Here is a 16,816-nt window from a genome sequence, read left to right as displayed (position 1 = left end):
ATTTATTTTTATATATAATACATATATAATATGCATATGCAAATATAATCTTATTTAAAATACTCTCATTATCATTAAAAACTGATACAAAATCAATTTTATAAGTACTTTATATATTTGTGTGACAAGATTATATATTTCAAGACATGTAAAAATGATCTGTACCTGATCTACACATCCACTAACAGAAAACATTAAGTGAACATTAATACAAATGTTCAATAGAAATCATTTAAAAATTGAAAAATATCACAAATATTTGACATATAAAGGTCACCATTTTTTACGAGATTTTTTTTTTTAATTAATTGATTTTTTTTAATAGTGACAGTGGTTAACGAAATCCAATGTTTCAACTGCACATTTTAGCAGTAAGGCATATATATATTTACACTGTGTTCACTTCCCATAGTTAGATTTCTTTCTGTCACCACATATTTGACCCCTTTTGCCCCATCTACCTTCCCCCTCCCCCCCACCTTCTGTATATATATTTAATTTCAGTGTAGACTCATGATTTTAATGGGTTATAATCTTTTATCATCATTATCAAATTTGATGCTTAAATTGTCCCACATGTGACCAGTGGAAGTCCTTCCATTTCAGGCAGTTTTCTGTGTCCTTTTAACACGTCCCCATCATTCTTTGGGCCCTCATTATCTTCTGACACAAGACATTCCAAGCATATATCGTACCTTTCCTGCTCAGTCCTGCAATCAGCTCTCTCACCAAGGAGCCCCAGGTCATTCTAGTAGAGGATGGTTAATAGTATCACTTAATGAAGTTCTTAATTTTAAAGCAGTATAATTATTCATCTCTCATTTTGCACCATGATTAATTCCAAACAAACCTGAATATTCTCTTACTAAGCTGTTTGAATATAACTTTTACTATTTGAATTTTTATGTTTATATTGCTTTATTAATATTCTGAGGTATTTTTCTGTATGTAAAGGGCAAGGGCCTGCTATTTATATCCTTTTACAGAACCATTGGTGAGGAGAGGGGGGAATGCCCATCCATGTGCATTACAATATGCTAAGCATAATCAAGTATAAACACTGCAGATTCTCAGAGGTCCCTCAAACATATAATTTTGAAATTTTAGGTCTCTGCACATCCAGGCAGACATATACAGCCAAGTATAGAACCTGGGCTCAGGGGAAAGATCATACTAGAAACACAATTTTGGAAATGACCAACATAATATAGATGGTAACCTTCTCCACTCAAGGGAGAGTGTATTCAAAAAAATGAAAAATGAAATATAAAATAGAAAACTTAACACTTAAAAAATTAATTAACCAAAAACGAAGCAAATATTTAAATATAGGAAGAAATCAGTAGAATAATGTCCTATTCTAATAGTTCAGATATTCTATTGTGTCTTTATTATTACCTATATTATGTTTTTTATAATAGGAAATATACATATTACTTTGGTTCGTGTTCAAATAGATTCTATAAGTCATATAAAGAAAAAGTTTAAGTAGGAAGGAGTTAAGAGTCGCAAAGGAGACAATAACTACTCCCATTTTTCTGATAGGTTCAGACTTTATTAAGTGATATTAAAAGTAAGGTATAACTTTGACCATTAATAACTTTAAGTTATGCCGATTGCTATATTAAGAGTAATTACCAACACTAGTCCTACAAAACTATCTTTAAAATAGATGAAATATTTTTAATGATCTGCCAGTTTATTGTAACATAAAGTTGTAAGTACTTCCTTAATGCGCACACAAAGATGGACCACATTATTCAGGATCTCTTTCTCAGAGAAAAATATTCTTCAAGTAGTCACACTACTACTATGACTATGGATAGGACAAGATTCTATCTTAACTAAGACCTAACTTAAATGCAAAAGGACAGTGTTTCCAGATATGGAATCAGTTTCCCATTATGATGACCTTCCATGATAGCAAACCTCCATGATAGCAAAGCATGTTTTTTTTTTTTACATAGTTATTCTTCATTGCATGATACATAGAAAATACTTAATAAATGTTTTTGAATTATCACTGAAATATGCTTTTGTAAATCTTTATTAGGTAAATCCCTTTTTGTTATTTCTTTGAAAAAATGAATGAGTCCCGAACAACTGGTATATAAACTTTATATATAACCCATTTGCCAATTAATCATCTCCTTTATGCCAACCACAATTTTTTCCAGAAATAAGGCTCCCAACATTTAAGACAGCTCTTAAAAGATTATTTTATCCAAAAAATGTTAAGAATATCTTACAATGTGCTTAATACACTGTAAATAATTTAAAAAGCCAAGGATTTACTAAGATTTCATTCCCAAAGGTACAAGATACCTCTCAAGTAGCAACAGACACATGACAAAAGCTTTATCAAAGCAGAAATCTTTTTAAGATTATATATATACACACGCACACATATATATACACATATGTATACATAAACCTGCTGGCTCTATCTGGTTTTATTCTAATAAAGTGCTTTTCTTCAAATTAAAAACAATTCAAATTAAAAACAAGTCCCAAAATCCTTCAGATATTTTAAATGTACTAATTTAAATTTCAACAACTACTTTAGTTCAAATTAAACATGCAATACAATAAATGTTTTTACTTTGTCAAGTTTTAATGGATTTTTTTTTTTCTTTTAGGCGAGGCAACCCTTGGTCAACCTCACAGATTGCAAGGACCTTGTCAGCTTACAATCCCTTATTTTTTTTATTTTTTTACGCCTACAGTACCTGGTCTTCCTAGGTGGTCTCCCATCCAAGTACTAACCAGGCCCAACCCTGCTTAGTTTCCGAGATCAGACGGGATCGGGCTTGTTCAGGGTAGCATGGCCGTAGACTCTAACGGATTTTTTAAAGGTAAAAACTGATGAATTTAGAAAGTATTCTTTAAAAGTTAACTCTGCAAATACGAACATGGATAGAAAAAAGGAAAGTTTACTATACCAAAAAAATCTAAAATAACATTTACGTGCTGGTTACTGTTAGAGACTTTACATATATTATCTCATTTATTCTCCAAACAATATTCTGGATAAATAGGGGTGTCAAGGTTAAGCAGCTCACATATGGTCGGTCACACAGCTGGTAGTGGTAAAGACCAAATTTGAACTCAATATAATTCCCACAGTATTCTTACTGTATCATATATATCATATGGCCATACCCTTTCTACATTATACAAGAGAAGCAATAAGTTACTGAAAATCATTTTCTTCCCATCTCAGAGCACGAATTCAAATGGCTTGTCACTGCCAACTCACACTGGCAAAGCAATTTAAAATGCGTTGTTTATGTATCTAACAGTAGTCACAATCACAGAAACATGATAATAAAAGGGTGAGATAGGTGGAAATAGTTGAGAAATAAAGGGATGGAAAATATAAAATACTATTACATGGAAACTATACAACTACTTCTTGAAAGGAGCAACACTAATTTGGTACTGTATTTTAACAACACGCATAATCCCAAAACAAAAAATTCTATAGGTATAGCATATCCATAATTATAATTGAGAAAATAATCTCAAAACAGAGGAAATTAAGTCCTAGCAGTGGAACAGTTCTGGATGCTAATAAGACACTGTCTCGACAATGGCCACAGAAAATAACTAGAGCAAAAAGCAAGCATATGTTAGCAAAATGGAGAACGTCAATGAACCCTAAAGCAAGAATGTACCTATAATGACTTAAAATGATAGTGGAACCTAATGGGAAAATGTGCCACAAGTACTTAAATTCTGAATGAAGAACTAGAGTAAACCAGAAAGATGTTAGATGACAGCAATGAGAAGAAATAAAGGAAGATACAGTCAGTAGAAAATGACTGCAGAAAAATAAATAAGTAATATGAGCTATTAGAAGGTCAGCAAACTATAGCCCCAGGCCAAATCAGGGCTACCACCTCTTGAGTTTTTTTGGTATGTGATGTATCTTTTTATTAATTGAGATATAACTGACATATAACATTGTATCAGTTTCAGGTATACAGCATAATGACTCAATATCTGTATGCACTGCAAAATGGTCACAATAATTCCAGTTAACATCTGTCACCATACAGCTATACAATTTTCTTGTGATGAGAACTTTTAAAACCTCTTCTCTCTTACCAACTTTCAAATATGCAATACAGTATCATTAACTATAGTCACTATATTGTATGTTACATCCTCATGACTTATTTGATGTTTGTACCTTTTGACCCCCTTCACCCATTTCGCCTACCCCCATGACCCGCCTCTGGCAAATGCCAATCTATTCTCTGCATCTACGAGTTGTTTTGGGGGTTTTTTGATTTGTTTTTGTTTTTTTTAAGATTCCAGATATAAGTGAGATCATATAGTATTTATCCTACCCTATTTGACTTATTTCACTTAGCACAATACCCTCATGGACTATCCATGTTGTTGCAAATAACAAGATTTTCTTCCTTCTTATGGCTGAATAACCTCTCTCTCTCTCACACACACACACAGACTTTCTTCATCCATCCATCATCTATCAATAGACACTTAGGCTGCTTTCATATCTTATTGTAAATAATGCTGTAATGAACACGGGGGAGGGACCTTTATCTTTTTGAGTTAGTGCTTTCACTTCCTTCAGATAAATACCCAGAACTGGAATTGCTCAATCAGATGGTATCTCCAATTTTCTGAGGAAACTCCATACTGTTTTCCACAGTGGCTATACCAATTTACACTACCACCAATAGTGCATGAGGGTTCCTTTTATCCACATCCCCACCAGCACTCGTTTTTGGTTTTTTTTGGGTTTTTTTTTGTTTTTTTGTCTTTTTGTTAACAGCCACTTTAACAGTTGTGAGGTGTTACCTCACTGTAGTTTAAATTGGCCTTTCCCTGATGATTAGTAATGTTGAGCATCTTTTCATATATCTGTTGGCCACCTGTATGTCTTCTTTGGCAATATATCTATTCAGAGTCTCTGCCCATTTTCTAACCAAATTTTTTTGCTATTGAGTTATATGAGTTCCTTATTCATTTTAGGTATTAGTCTCTGACCAGATGATTTGCAAATATTTTCTCCCATTTAGGTTTCTCTCTGTTTTCGCTGATGGTTTCCTTTGCTGTGCAGATGTAATCTTATTTGGTTATTGCTTTTGTTGCCTTTGGTTTTGTGTCAAATCCAAAAAAAATCAATGCCAAGACTGATGTCAAAGGGCTTACTACTTATGTTTTCTTCTAATTTTATGGCTTTAGGTCTTACATTCAAGTTTTTATTCCACTTTGAGTTGATTTTTGTGGGTGGTATAAGATAGTTGTCCAGTTTCATTCTTCTGCATGTGGCTGTCTAGTTTTCCCAACGCCATGTGTTGAAGTCACTGTCCTTTCCCCACTGTATATGCTTGGTTTGTCATAGATTGAGTGACCATATCTGCAGAGGTTTCTTTCTGAGCTGTCTAGTCTGTTCCATTAATCTGTGTGTCTGTTTCTACACCAATACCATACTGTTTTGATTACTACAGCTTTGCATGCGTTTTTTAATAGCTTTATTGAGAGAGATAATTCACATACCACACAATTCACCCATCTATAGTATACAAGTCAATGGTCTTTTGTACATTCACAGAGTTATGCAGCCATTACAACGATCAAATTTAGAGCATTTTCATCACCTCCAAAAGAACCAGCACTCTATTTTCCGTCTCTGGATAGTACATATAAATGAAATCAATCATACAGGGTGTGTTTCTTTGTAACTGGCTTCTTTCATTTAGCAAAATACTTTCAAGGTTCATCTACGTAGTAGCAAGAATCAATACTTCTCTTTTTATTGCCAAATAATATTGCCTTATGTGAATACACCACATTTTATTTATCTGTTCCCCAGTTAATGTACATTTGGATCATTTTCATTTTTTATAATGATGCTATGAACATTCATGCACAAATTTTCATTTTGTTTCATGTGGGTACATACTACTTAGGAATGGAATTACTAGGTCACGTGCAAACTCTATGTTTTAACATTTTGAGAACTGTTTTGTAAAGTAACTACATTGACATTCCCACCAGCAATGTTATGAGGGTTACAATTTTTCCAAATCCTCACCAACACTTATCTGGTCTTTTTGATTATAGTCATGCTAGTGGGTACGAAATGGTATGTCATGTGGTTTTGATTTCTGTTTCCCTAATGACTAATAATGTTGAGCATATTTTCATGTGGTTATTGAACATGTTTATCTTCTCTGGAGATATGTCTACTCAGATCCTTTACCCATTTTTTCGTTGGGTGTCTTTTTGTTACTGAGTCATAAGAATTCTCTATGTATTCTGGATAGAAGTCTCTTATCAGAGCTTTAATTTGCAAAAATTTTCTCCCATTCTGTGGGCTTTCTTCATTTCCTTGGTGTCTTTTGAAGCTTAAATGTTGTTAAATTTGGTGATGTTCAATTTATCTTTTTTTCTCTTGTTGTTTGTACTTTTAGAAACAATTGGCCACCTGTGTTTACAATTTTTACTGGAACACAGCTATGCTTGTTTGTTTATGTACTGTCTGTCTACAGCTACTTCAAGCTACAATGCCAGAGACTATATGGCCCACAAAGTTTAAAATACTTTTTATCTGGCCCTTTACAGGAAGTTTTCCAATTTCCAACTCAATTCCCACACATCCCTAATTTAAAATGAACACCCTCCTTTCACTCGAAGGGGCTGCAACACAGATGATATCCTTTAGAGGAAAGCAGAATTTTTGTTATGGTAAACTAGGTACAGAAAATAGTTTTGTGAAGTGGCTGACAGTATGGGTTGAAAGCTATGTACTGGTGAGGGAAGAGGTAGAATACAACATCAGAAGCAAGACATAATTTTCACTGCCTATAATCCCATCAGAATACCAAATAAAATATTGTTCAGAGTACCAAATAAAATTCTGCAGATGTTCTTTTACTACTATAAGGCCTAGCCTCTGGTAAGCTAGGGCCTTCCTCCAAGAACTGACTTGGAGGAAGGTGGTCAAAAGATACAAACTTCCAGTTATAAAATAAATAAGTACCTGGGATGTAACGTACAAGAGGATAACTATATTTAACACTGCTGTATGATATAAAGTTAAAAGATGATGGATGTTAGCTGAACCTACCTGTGGTAATCAAACCATCATGCTTTATGCCTTAAACTTATACTGATGTATGTCAATTATTTCTCAGTAAAAGTGAAAAAAGAACTTAAGTGCCACAGTAAGGAATGAGAGCTTTTTCTGGTATGCAAGAAACATGAAGAATACAATGAGACCTAAGGAAAAAACCTGCTACGAGACTTGCAAGACAGTTTTTCCTCTCTAATAACAGACACCTGAAGAAGTACTCCTTGCTCTCCTTCAGCCAGATGTTGTGTATGAAACTGTGGTGACCCTCTCCTGATATAACACGCTTTAATAGTAAACTGGACCTCTGTCCTAAATGAAACTGATGAGTGAATAAACCACCCTGTAACTCTCTGTCTCTGGACTTCTCATTTTATGAAATATTACATTCCTTATTACTAGACTACTTTTAGTTGGGTGGGTATTCTGTCACTTGCAGCTCGAAACACTCTAATATAGTTTCTACTTTGTTAGCTGCAGAGAAATTAGAATGAAGTATCATGATGTGCCTGAAGTAGGACAGCTTCAGTTTTGTCACTTTTGCCTCTAGTGTTGATGATAAATATAACTCAGTTGCACTTCTGCTGGCTTTCCAAGCTGGCAGGACAAGTGCCTACTTACCCATCCATCACTTACATTTACATTCCTTGAAAGAGACTACAATGGGATCTGGCTTTACGAAGATGGGAAAAAATGCATCCCATGCTCTAGAGAAGTCCACAGTTTAGGAGGAAAGGCAATTAAAACACAACAAAATATAGAATGCACTATAATGAAAGTTACTTTCAAGTGGCCATTAATTGCCTCAGGGAGTTGGGAAAGTTTTCACAGTATGCCACTGAATGAGATCTTGATATTTCCCAAACAGAGAAAGGGGAAGAACATTGCAGATGAAAGAAAAAGTACATACAAAGGCACTAATAAGTGGAAAAAGATGAGGCATCTGAGAACCTTGTAGTTTGACTTGAATAAAGCATAAGGATCAACAGAAATAAGGATCAGAATGAGTGCCATGCAAAGAAGTTTAAATTTTTAATTCTAGAAAACATAGCATGACTTTTAAATAAGGCAATAACACTGAATTTTCTTTTCAGAAGAAACTCTGGTGGCAATACGGAGGAGAGAATTTAAGCAGAAGAAACTGGAGGCAAGAACAAAACATGTAAGTTATAGAAATAGTACATGAGAAATAAATGGAACTGCAACAATGCCTGTGGCAATGGGGTTGAGGAAAAAGCTGATTCAAGAGGCATTCAGGGGATCTAAATGAGAAGATACATTTGCTGTAATACTTATGTTCCTGAAAAAACTTTATGTTCTTAGAACTACATTAAAAATAACATGGCTTCAGGAAAATAGGAGTTGGAAGCAGACACTCAAAACTTATGCCACTCTGTAACCAGTTACTAATCAATAGAAATCCTAATAAACATAAAAACATAAGATGCACTAAATAACTAGTAAGTATGGGACTTTTTAAAGGTACAGATTAAAGTAATATAAAAAAAGTGTAAGGGGTATTTCAAGCTATTATAGAAACAATGGAAAAATGCATAAACATCTGGGGAAATTGTGCAATAAATTCTTCCAGCACCAATACATGGCCAAACTGAGTCAAGAGGAAGAATGTGGGCTAGAGGGACAGTATACAGCAGCAGTTCCCAACCTTTTAAGCACCAGAGACCAGTGCTCCTACGAGAATCTAAAGCCTGATGATGTGAGGTGGAGCCGAGGTGGTGATGCTAGTATTGGGGAGCGGCTGCAAAGCTTTGCTTGCTTGCCCACCACACACCACCTACTGTGCGGCCCATTCAGGTCCACAGCCCAGAGATTAGGGACCCTTGGTAAACAGTATTGAATTCTTCAGCTCGCTGCTTTCAGTTGTGTTAGTGTACTGGATTCTGGGCACGAGGCATTAATATATGCTGGGAACATTATAAATATGTTTTCCTCTTCATTAATAGTATGTGAGCTAGACTGGAATGTTTTAAAAGTTCCTCTAAGTGATTGAGCCTCCCAACCCCAAATAGGCAGGCCATGTTCTTCTGTTATACTCTTATAATACAGGTTGCAACTGATGACTGCTTAAAACTTAGGTAGCAGTAAAGGAAAGAAAAAGGTATACTAGGTTTCCAGGTGGACCTGAATGGATAGATAAGGTTTCCACTGAGAAAAATTAGGGAATAATGAAGCATGAAAAAGATGATAATAATGAATGTGGATGTAGTTATTATGTTGAGTTTAATGTTTTACAAGTATCCTTATTTAGATAAATATCCAATAAGCAGTTAGATACATGGACTGGAGCAGAAGAGAATGATGTGGGCTGAAAATATGAATCACTTCTACATAAGAGATGATGAAACTTTGAGAATAAACAAAGAATTCATATATTCACACATTCACTCATTCGACAAATATTTACTGAATTCTTGTAATATGCAGGGGCCTACAGTGGCCACACAGGTATACAGAATAAAGAACAAGACAGCCATGATGCCCTCAGAAAGCAACCAAACACCTACAGAACTAATCAATCATGTGCTACAAAGAAGACATAAAAGGTACACCTGGTGTAGGGGATGGGAGGTTTAGTCACTTACTTGAGGGACTTTTGAGGCATTCCAACATAGCCTATGCAAAAGGCTGTGATGGTAGAATAACCAGAAGAATAAAAATAGCATACAATACTGAGTAACAAGGCCAAGAAACTAGAGCAGGGGCCCTCACACCCTGGGCCATGGACCAGTACCAGTCTGTGGCCTGTTAGGAACCGGGCCACGCAGCAGGAGGTGAGTGGCGAGAAAGCAAGTGAAGTTTGATCTGTATTTGCAGCCGCTCCCCAGCACTAGCATCACTTCCTCAGATCATCAGGCATTAGCTTCTGATGGATAGGAGCACTGATCCCTGGTGCCAAAAAGGTCAGGGACCACTGAGTTAGAGTATAGAGAGAAAATATGTGGAAGAAACTGAAATAAATAAACAAGTAGAACCTATGGAGTCTATGAGCTATGTTAAAGATTTTAATTTTACAACGTAAGGAATTTTAAATGGGAAAGCAATAAAATCATATTCCAAACTACTCTGGACCAAACCCAGATGAGAAAGTAGCAACAAAGATTAAAAATTGTCAGAGGGGTAGATTAGCAACTATCAGAAAATGTCACAGAAGCCAAAAAAGGAGAGAATTTTAAAAGTTCCCAACATGGTCCAACATTACAAAGAAATCAAGAAAGGAGAATAAAGAACCAAATAAATTTAATGAGTACCTACTGGATTTCCAGACACTCTCTATTTGTCACTGCAATGTGAGGTGTTATTCCCACTTGACAATGTACTAAATAAGGTCTAGATAATTTATGGTATTTCTTCACAGTCATATAGCTAATAAATGGCAGAACCAGAATCTAAACTCAAATCTTTCCACCTCCGAATCTCATGCTGGTAATTAGAAGATAACTGTCAGCATAATAAGTTTCAGTGAAATCCAGATATATCATCATTTCCAGGCCAGTGCCATCCAACAGAAATTTCTGCAATGACAGAAATGTTCTGTACCTATGTTAATGCTGTAACCACTAGCCACAAGCTGCTGAGCATTTGTAATGTAGCTATTTTGACTAAAGAACTGAATTTATCATCTTATTTAATTCACTTAAATTTTCATTTTTAACTATAATTCATTTTAACTTAAACAGCCACATGTAACTAGTGACCACTGAATTGGACATCACAGATCTAGACTGTAGTAGACTGAAAAACAAGAAAATGAGCAAACGGAGATAAGAGTCAAGAATTATGATGATATAGAGTGTGAAAGCCAGACAGGAAGGCAAAGCTGAATATACTTGTATGTTCATAAATTTGTTATTTACTTGAGAAAGATTATTATGAGTTAGTTTATAATTAATGAAATCCTATTTGTTAGAAAAATAGTTGCAACATAAACACACATAAATGCAAAGATTTCCCTTATTACCTATCAGCACTTGTTTTTCCGGACATTCCAATTTTTAGTAGATTGTCCTACAAGTAAATAATACTAGAGGATGCCAGTTTATTGCATGCCTATAATAAAAGATTGTTTGTGACATCACACTCAGATGAAAAAGGTCATCTCTGAAACCATACAGATTGAGAATAAATACAAGTGCTGACAGATAACTCTAATAAGGCTAATGGTAAAGGTTTGATCCTTTCTATAGGTTGCTATGCTTCATTCTCTTGTATCTCGGTTTTAAAATACAATATTTTGGGGAGATAGCAATACAGCTATTAACATGGCCCTCCTTACGTTACTCTTAAGAAAGGGCTGTAGCTAATAAAACAAAACTGAGGAAGGAACCTGTAAGAACCTATGACTTGAATTATCAATGCTAACTTTTAAAGGATTTCCTATAGAAACCTTCAAATGTTTTCAAAAGACAAACCCAGAAACATGTATAAGTAACATTTCAAAATTTTGTTCCTGCACCAGATCAATACATTAGCTATAATTATACTGTTAAACACATGACCACAAAGAAGGTATGAGAGTCTAAAAAGGAAATTCAAAAAAGGAGAGAGTGGATGTCGGCTGTAGAGAAAAATTTTATTTGGAAGGATAAAAATTAGGAAGAAATTTTGGTCTAGCAAGCTTGAAATAAAATAGATTCTTTATCTACTACACCTCAAAGATTTTCTCTTTTTCATTTAGAAATTGTTATCCATGTAGTTAATGCTCACTAAAGTGATAAACAGAAAAGTATAAAAAATGCTAATAAAATATTTTTCCTAAGAGTAATTTCATAAAATACTGTCATAGTTCAGACCTATGTTAAAGTACCAGCTTCAATCATGAAATTGCTACCTGATTAGAAAAATTATGACTTGTTTTTGACTCAATGTTTACATCTGAAATATAGTTTAAAACCTTGGAATAAAACTGACTGTAATGAGTAAACTAGAGCATGATATCTTTAAAATCTCTAACTCTGATTGCTGTAATCTTTTAAAAAACTAAATCGTAAAAAAGTTAATAAATCCGTACACTGGCATAGGTTTAAACAAACAAACAAAAGGATGGGGGAAAACTCTCTCTTGGAAGAATATACAAGAAACTCAACAGTAATCAATACAACAAAAAGGGGTGACTAGAAAAGATTTACTTTCCATTTTATACCTTTCAGTACTGGTTTGAATTTTTAAACAAATGTATTAATAGTGTCTTTCGAGCTTTTTTAAAAAAAATTTTAAGTTTATGTTCCCCTTCCATAATACCTGAACTCAGAAAATGGTTCCTTTTAGATCCATGTAACTTCAGAAGTTACTAACGCAAAGACTGACAAGGTAGTAAGCTCTTTTCGTGTTAAAACTCCTGTTTACCAGATTCATTTACTAGGTCATTTCCACTGTTGCCCTCCCCTGGTCCACCTACTATTTAATAATATTTACTTAATATCCTTGTTAACTGCCTAACAAATCCTCCAAAATTGATATTATAATCTTTTTCCATACTCCTCATCCCTCTATCTCAACTTCAGATAATCTTGCCTCAAACTATCTCAAATAACTGAGATGATTTAAGCCACCTAGTATGAACTCCATTATTAAAACACATATGTTGTCATGGCCTACTCTCCTCGCCCTGATTTCCCCCCCTCTCTTTTGATGTCCCTCCCTTCCTTTTATCCCTCTTCTTTCTACTACTTCTAAAGTTCATTCCATAATCATCCTCTTACAGCTCCCTCTCCTGCATCCCCATCCACACACCCGTTTGGATTAAGCCTCTTCCCTGGCAAGTGCTCTTACGGCACCCATGTTTAGTTCATTAGCAGCACATATCACATCGCAAAATAACTGTCTTGTTTTACCCACTTGGTTATCGAGTTCTTTAGAAATTATGATTATGTCTTATGTTTGTATAGTGCTAAATACATTGAGATGCTCAACTAAAATTCAAATAAATACATCCCTTGCTATTATCTGAACAGTGGCTCTCAAAATATAGCATATATCAGAATTACCTGGAAGAGCTATAAAATGTAGACTGCTTGGCCCCATTCCCAGAGTTTTAGATTCAGCTTGTCTAGGGTGGGACCTATCAAGTTCCCAGGTGATGCTGATGCTGCTGGTCCAAGAAAAACATTTTGAGTATCAGTGCTCCAAATATATGTAGTCTCTTCCTATCTTCAAGATTTAAAGTCTTTTCCTAGCTGCATCCAACTCTGCCTGAGAACCTAATAATCTTTTCAGACTCAGCTCAATTGTCACCTCCATAAAACTTTCCCTAACCCCAGATGAAACTGATCTTGCTCTTTCCTCAATTTCTACTGGGCTTTGTGTATATTATTCAGGTGATAACTCATGCTAACTTTTTTCACATCTACTGGCCAATATTGGTTTTATGTTCTCTATTTAAATGGAAGTAGGAAACCTGCCTTAATCATTCTAATATCTTCCACAACTGGGCATAGTAACCAGTGAACAGCAAACTTAAGCTACAAGTGTTTGTTGATATGAATGAATCCCTGCTGTCTGCCCAGACTCTGGCCCACAGTCTGTATGACTTGCTTAATCATCCTGGCCCAAGCTGACTTCCTTATACTGCCTTATACTTTTGCTTGCCTTACTACCTATGACAGATGCCTGATCCTCCCACACTGGTCTGTCACTCTTGTTGCTGACCTACCCTTAATCAGCTTCTTTACCTTGCAACCTGATCCTTTTTAATTTTCTCACCCACTATAGGTCATAACGAGTGGAAAAATTTTTTCCTCATAACTGATATGAATTTCATTTCTGCTGGCCATAAGACTGGTTGCTTTTTTATTTTTAAAGTAGCTTTTGTCACAAAATCTAAACTAGAATATGCTGGGTACAACTCTAAATACACTTACTATAAACAGCAATAAATGTCTTTTAAGTTCAATTTACTATCCATCATGGAGATAATTTTAATAAAAAGTTTAAAAATACAAAGACATAAGGGCATTTATAAAATTTAAGGTTGCCCTAAGTAACAAAATTTAAAAGAATAGCTAATTACTTATGTACTATGTTCATATGTAGATCCAGAACAAAAGCCATACTACTACCTACTCCAATAAAAACATACAAAAGACTGGTCATATTTCTAAATTATACTAAGTACATAGTAAAAACTATTTCTAATACATAAAAAGTTAACTAGGTTTCTGAAAACGCTCCTACAAAATTTACTCCTTCAAATTACTGAGACTGTTTTCAATCACACCAATCTAAACATTCTTCTATTTTATTCTTTTTCCATTCCTCCACATGTCAGTAATGCTGAAGTACTATATCTAAAACTACACATGCTTACCTAGAGAAATAATTGTGAAGACATCTGTTTATTTCAATAATATCTATTTATTTATTTTATCAAAGACAACTGACCATTAGTGATTTAGGGAAAATTCCTAGGAGCTCAGAACTCAGTGTTTTATATTCATATACATGATCACTATTCCACCTGGATGCTCAACAGTTTAAAACTCAGAGGTGAAGGAAAGGAAAGATTTAACTCTCAGGAAAAAAAAGTAAACTACTTTTAAGGTAGTAACTAAAATTAATATCTGTCACAAAAGATTCTAAATAGTTTCAATCTTATAAGCCTTTTACTTTCCCCTTACTTTGAATTAATCAGTGATATTCATAAATTAACTCAAATTAAAATCTGTTGTCAAAAATGTAAATATGTTCATGATACCCATTAAGAGTTGTATTTTCCAAAGAATAAAAAATTTTAAATTGTATGCTAAATTAACTAGACAAATGAACCACACCCATATCACTCCAAAGCCCAATTTATTTGAGTTGATTAATAAATATCCCACCCATATGGCATAGTTGAGCTATAGATACTTGTTTTGATACGTCCAAGTCAGTGCTATGTTCAGCAGACCAAAATCATTCAAAGGTTGAGAAGCCACTGTCACACAAATTATGTAGGTCCTGAGATGGTATTTAGGATGATAGAAAAAAGAACCAAGTAATTCAGAAAAAAAATCCTGAAAAGGAAACTGGAAAGAAGAAAATAATGACCCGGAGGAAAACGCTATTATATAATAAATCTTAAAATATTTTTAAAAATAAGGAAACACTGAGTATGGGGAAGATAAATTTAAGACCTAGAAGAGAATTTCCCAAATTCAATCTGTTCGAAAATAAAAGAAGGGAGAGGTTGAGGGGGTACACTACAATAAAGAAAAACTATTTGGAAACCAGGTCATTCTGCTATATAATATACGAACAACAAAAAGCTAGATCGTTTTCTTCAAATTTACCATTCGTAAATACAGGTAAAAACAGTCACTGCAGTGGACAATTCTTCAAGATCCTGTCTGGTCTTCAAGTACAATACATGTATAAGGAAGTTGTATTAAAGCACTAAAGTGCAATTCATAATTCCAAAGGACTATGCCAACAAATGACTGGTTGACTCTGATTTAAGTTGTTTTCTGTAATAATCTGAAAAGACTTAATTTTGTGACTTTAAGGGCCAAAGTTGTCTGAGCTGCCTCCCAGGATGGCAGGGAAAAACTTCCTCTACATATCGAAATCACTCATCATTTATTAGGTCAGCTCCTAATTTGAATTTTAAAGACACTAATATGTGCACTTAATCATTTGTCCTGTATTTTAAATAAAAGCTGATTTACTTGAATATTCTAATTTCATTTTCTTCCCTCACAATCACACCAAATTGCGTTTAAGCTGCAATCAACAGAATTTCTCTCTTCACCAATCCACCACTCTATTTTGAAATATCTAAATTTTACATACGGAGTGAAATACAATAAAAGTAAACGGTGCAAGAAACCGCCCAAAGTCCAACAGTCTAAAAATCTTCTGAAAATTGTTTAAAGACTTTTATAAAAAGTTTAACAACCAAATTACATGTTCGAATCTCTGATATGTATAGAAAAGCACTGCTAACCTTTTCTATCCTGTACACAATTCTTGAATACAAAAGGAAACTACACCAGCTAGCGCGGAGCGAGAACCGGTAACAGACTAAAAGGGCGTCGTTGATTTCTTGGCTACAGTGACAGAGGCGGGAGACACACCCCTAGCGTCGGTTTGAAACACTACAGCAGTGAATTCTACCTAGGGATTACTGTGAGGGTAAGGAAAGACAAATTTAAATCGCCATGATTCAAAAACAACCACCACAAGAGAGAGACTAACGAAGGTAACAAAGAAAATGAAAATCCCTTGGCAGTAAGAAAGTATTAAAAAAAAAAAACAAAACAAAACACACAAGGCATCCCCTTTTATCAAAGACCAAGCTAGGCTATGTTTTCATGAATATACACCTTGGTCCTTTACGGTTCGCCAGTGCAGAGAGAAAAGCAGCAGCGAGAGAAACCCCGTTAAGGGTGCAAACAGTAGCGAAATAAACACTAACAGCAGGAGAGGGGGGAAGTAAGTGGCAGGATTCCTGCCAAGACTCACTGCTTGAAAATGGGGTGAGTGGGAGAAAGAGTAGCTCTGAAAATGGGTCTTATATAAAGAGCCACTTGTCATATATTATTTCCAAAGGATTTCGGAATACTCCCGAACTTGAGAGTCGGGGGGTGAAAGGTGGCTCCCCATGGAGGGACTAGGGAACAGCACCAGGCCGATGGCCGGGGGAGCGGGGGGTAGTCAAGGCAGAGGCAGAATCCCGGCGACCGCGGGGGAGGGGGCGAAGGAACGCCC

General features: G+C 35.0%; 1 protein-coding gene and 1 non-coding gene across 2 annotated transcripts in view; both read right to left on the bottom strand.

Annotated features, from left to right (window-relative positions):
* The window catches only part of PPP3R1 (protein phosphatase 3 regulatory subunit B, alpha), a 52,478-nt gene that overhangs the window by 35,357 nt on the left and 305 nt on the right, over positions 1 to 16,816 (bottom strand). The window lies entirely within an intron of this gene.
* LOC112477933 lies at positions 2,718 to 2,836 on the bottom strand. Its single transcript, XR_003045687.1, has one exon. It is a non-coding gene; the product is annotated as a 5S ribosomal RNA (ribosomal RNA).

This window comes from Pteropus alecto, unplaced genomic scaffold (genome assembly GCF_000325575.1).
Source record: "Pteropus alecto unplaced genomic scaffold, ASM32557v1 scaffold131, whole genome shotgun sequence".
NCBI classification, from domain to species: domain Eukaryota; kingdom Metazoa; phylum Chordata; class Mammalia; order Chiroptera; family Pteropodidae; genus Pteropus; species Pteropus alecto.
This window is presented reverse-complemented; position numbering and strand designations above follow the sequence as displayed.